General features: G+C 34.2%; 1 long non-coding RNA gene across 1 annotated transcript; it reads right to left on the bottom strand.

Moving 5' to 3' along the window:
- Positions 1 to 345: 345 nt before the first annotated feature.
- LOC104644653 (uncharacterized) lies at positions 346 to 3,752 on the bottom strand. The gene is made up of 2 exons (XR_738527.4): positions 2,908 to 3,752; positions 346 to 833 (listed from the first exon to the last, which is right to left on the bottom strand). It is a non-coding gene; the product is annotated as an uncharacterized lncRNA (long non-coding RNA).
- Between the last annotated feature and the right edge of the window lie 1,256 nt (positions 3,753 to 5,008).

Here is a 5,008-nt window from a genome sequence, read left to right as displayed (position 1 = left end):
TTAGAATCTTCCCAACTCCCCAGCAGAGTCATCATTTGTGTTTTAATCAGAAAAGATAAAATATTTTAGTTTGAATAGTTTTTGACTTTTGGAGTCACCACTTAATTTTTAAAATTAAGAAAACTATTGTTTTCAAATAACTTAAACAGGAAAATCGTTTTAAAACATTCAGATGGGTTCAGGGATTCCAATTAATATTCTAGGAAGGTGTTAAGCACCTAAAATATCCGCCTAATTGCGGTTTTCCGACAACTAACTATTTGGCTAAAAGTTTTCTGTTCTTGGATTGGAAACCTATGTAGTATGATATTAGTCTACACCATTTAATTCAAAAAATTTACTTGATTCTTTTATAGTTTTTTACAGATTGATCAATTTAATTTAAACCGCTAAAACATAGTGGCGCCTTGCGAGGATTTGCGAATTTCTAACCTTAAAACTAGAGGCAATCAAACGCAAATAAATAACAAGAAAAGTAAAGGGAGAGGGAGAGAGAGAGGGAGGGTTGGGTCCGTGTCCAGTTTATCTGTCTGTCTGGACCGGTATTTAGACCCATTTTTCTTTGGGTTTTGACCCATTTGACCTTTTTGGGTTTTTGACCCATTTTTTTCGTACTTGTCCTACACTAAGCAAATAATAATACAAAGTAAATACAGAAAAATGAGAGACGACGAAGGCTTAAGCCAATTACAAATGAAAATACAAAAATAGAGGGTCTTGCAATCTCGCTTCTTTGACTTCCCTTTGATCTTATAAACCTTGGAACGTGTCCGTCGATTTTAATGGTTTGACTTGATAAATGGATGCAAAGGGAGAGGGAGCCTTCAAAGACTCTGATAAGGTAGTCCATACATGGAAAAGAATAAACCAAAATGGAAATTAGAAATGGAACATACTTTATGTTTTGATATAACTAAAGTATTTAAGTGTGAAATAACGTAGAATTAAATAAAATATATTTACTACACGAATGTTACACAAAAGTGACAAAGAAATGCATATTTTATTAGAGTTTTTTCCACTCGAACTTAGTCTAGCTTCACATGACAAGCTAAGGTTAAGTGAAAGTGACATCAAATAATAAACATGAGCGAAGGAGGGGAGCAGTAATTATACAGGATGAAAAGCGTACATATTTGTTTATCGATATTAAAGAACAATTAACCATTTAGACAAAAATAAGCCACTAGCAATGTGGACTTTGCATAACTCAAACATACAGTTTGTAACTGTGGGCTTACAATCATGCTACTAATTAATTAAAATATAATAAGACCAAATGATATAACTATTATATATATTTTAAATTTTAAAACAGAGTTTGACGCTCGAAGAGGTTTAGCAACAAAGAAATAAACTATCAGTATATGTTAAGATGCAAAGAAAATTTAAACAAGACACAGTAACGATAGCCCACATTTTAATATGTTGAAGATGAGCACATACAAGATGTGTATATTTATGTCACAAAAAAGGCAAATGATTCTTAACAGCTCGAGAGGATGGTACTGTTATACAATGCAACTCTTATCATCTCAAATTTTTTTAGCATATTGTCGAAGCGCGCGCGCGCACACACACACACACACACACACACACACACACACACACACACACACACACACACACACACACATATATATTTATACAAGGAAATGCGACTAACAAACTTTTAGAATCACTTGGCCTAGAGCTAGACTGTGCAGACCCTCAATAAACTATGGGAGCATATTAAAGAAAAAAAAAGCAGATCACCGGATTCAAACTCAAATTCCTTGATAATGAAAAAGCGGGTATAGTCAAACCTTTCAACTAACCAAAGAAAAATCTAACATATAAAATAGGAAGAAGCGCGTAGAAATGAGAACTGGGTCTTATATCAACATAATTTTTTTGTCAACATAAGATAACTTTAATATTCAACACGAATCCATGTATATAATGATATGGGAGGAGAAATTAATTAAGGCAAGATTTAAAAGATGAAAAAACAATATGGTAATATTTTATACACTCAGAATACTTAATATGACATGATCCTGAATACCAACAAAGGAAGACTAAATAATGACGAAACAACCAAGACTTAAGACGAGCAAAAGAAACCGCAAATTCGACGAATATACAAACCATAATATAAGCTTCCAATGAGCATTAAGCCATTTCAAAAATGAAAATATGCAGCAAAAGGTTCATTAAACAAATTTTACTGTTAATTTGTAGTCTACGATGAGTTAGAAGTCATAAAAATTCCCCTGCCCCAAGCCTTCTAAAAATCTTCTTAGAGAACATCATTCTGAACACCATATACACTTCAAAATACTAAAATACATGTTCATCATACAACCTACATGTTGGGTAACAGTAGACAAGAAAGAAAAACAAATCAATGCCAAAACAGAAAAATGAACAGTAACAGAAAAGAAAAAAAATTGTATCATCTAATGGACAATCTAAGCAACAACATTCAAACTCCAAATTGACTAATCCCATACTAAAATTCGCGACAATAACAACAAATACAAAAACATCTCATACTTCAAGAACGACTAAGATGAGTGAGTGACAAAACTTTGAGAACTAAACAATTGCAATGAAACGAAGCTTTGAAGGATAATCGAGAAAGGTTATAATCTTGAAACTAGCAAACATTTTGAAACACACCAACTCCACACCGACATACTTGAACCGTATTTTCAGGTAACCGTATGACTCATCTTCATAGATATTAGAGAATGAGTAGTTTAAACAAGTGAGACATCTTGTGTATTAATTGTCTAAACCAATCTTATCCCGAAAAAAAAACTTTTGACATGGTCGTAGTAAATCAACGAAAGATAGAGTTGTTCCAGGAAACAAACAAAGACAAATATTTGGAAGGGACTGAAATCTAAAGGGGAAGTTCACCTTCTTCTGGGCAGCTAACTGGACAGTGGTGAGCAAGGAGTCAACGAGCTTCCACGACTTTGAACACGAATCTTAATTTGAGTAACTAGATAGAGATGTAGAGCTAGACTCTATTGAATATCTTTCCTACTGCTCAGGAAACTGTAACTCTTTCACTTCTCTTTTCCTGACTTTCATTTTGACTCTCAAAAATCCCCCTCCAAACTCAGAGTATTCCTCAAAAGAAAACCTCTGTGAAATATATTTTTTTTCCTTGGTAATTGCTGCTATATATTTCATCGAGATAAAACTAACTCCCAAGAATTCCCCTCACAATCAAACTATCAAGAGAAACTAAGAGAACTCCTTGTATATTTTTTCTCAGCGGCTCCAAAATTCCTCTCAAATAAAGGGTTTGTTTTGTCCAAGAACAAAAGACTGTATTTATAGGAGAAGAATTGTGGTTTCAATTTTTTTTTCGGGGAAGGGGGGGAGGGAAAAGAAATCTTAAGCCAAAAGATTTCAGCCATTTCAAAATCAAAAAATCATCCCCAAAGATTTCAGCCATTTCAAAATCAAAAATCATCCCCAACTCATGGGAGATAGTTGTAATTAGTATGAAATTACCAACCCTCAACAGAATGGCAACGGGTAAGAAATGAGGACCGTCCGATCTTGGCACTACTATGAGCAAATATGGAGATTTCAACACCTTGCGTTGTCCTTTGTACGAATTCGTATTCAGTAGCAGAAAAAGCAGGAAATACACAACAACCTCCATTTCGGTCTAACGTCGTGTACCCTCCGTGAACTAGTCATATCGTGTCACTCACGCACCCCTATCATTGTCACAGCGCCTCTTTGTCGGTTTCTTCTATGTTGACACTGCTGATAATATCCCTTTGCTGATGGGCCGAATATGGGAGGACTGGGTCAAAGCAGAATGGGCTTGGATTTGTCGAACCTGGAAAATCAGGAAATAAGGGTGGACTTGGCATATGGGCCTGGGAAATAAAAATAGGGCTGATTTTCTCAGTGAATTGGGACGCTCTCATTTGGAGTAATGGGTTGGAGAGAATCAAAATGATATTGGGCTAGGAATTACGGAAAATTTTTAAATTACTCTGAGATGGGCTGCTGACAAACAAAAGGGCCAAGTTTATCTAAAAAAAAGTCAATCTAGCCAAATTATTGGCTAAATTGATTAAAAATTAAAGAAAATTAACGTAATAAAAAAAATAAACGACGTTGTCATAAAATAATTGATGTAAAATGTAAACCATTATACAACTAAAATAAAAATATTTAAGCGAAAAAAAAACATTAAAGACGAATTTCGAACAAACATAACATATAATAGCCATATACATTATTATGTAAATCGTACATAATATCTAAGAATTATGACAACAATAAGATTTATTTGGAATAACTTGAAAAACCTTTTAAGCCTTAATGGAACCAATTATTTCAAAATGTTTGGGATTAAGAAGCCCGTTAAGTAATTAGTATAGGGAAAGGTCAAAATTGGGTGTCAACAACAACTTCCTAAGACAAGAGCAACAAAGAGTGATGTGAATCAACTACAACCATCAGAAAGTGCCAAGCCTTGTACTAATCGAAAGATCAATGGTTCTTCATCGTAGAAGGTTTGAAAGCCTATTATGTTGGATGAATTCTTCCCTAAAAAATTCTTTTGCGATAGTCAAATTGGTGCAACACATATTGTTTCAAGCACAGACTAAACAAAGAAATGCAAAGGAAAGTATATTGCAACAATAACACAAGAACATCAAGCTAATATAAAAGTTGCCCCATGTTGTGCTACAATCACCTTCACAGATGAAGACTTGTTGTTAGGGTCTAATCTACATAATAGGCCCTTGTTTGTTGTGGAATCAATTCGAGAACAACATCTCAATCACATTCTAATCGGTGGTGGTTTAGCAGTGAATATTATGCCAAAAGTTGTGTTTAATAAATTTGGGATCCCTGTTGATGAATTGTAAAGAAGCAAGTTGACGATCCAAGGGTTCAATAAAGGTGGATAACGATCCATAGGGAAGATTTTTATATAATTATCCATTGGCGGCGTGAAATCAAACACTTTAATTCATGTCAT

The sequence above is a fragment of the Solanum lycopersicum genome, chromosome 11, assembly GCF_036512215.1.
Source record: "Solanum lycopersicum chromosome 11, SLM_r2.1".
Taxonomy (NCBI): domain Eukaryota; kingdom Viridiplantae; phylum Streptophyta; class Magnoliopsida; order Solanales; family Solanaceae; genus Solanum; species Solanum lycopersicum.
This window is presented reverse-complemented; position numbering and strand designations above follow the sequence as displayed.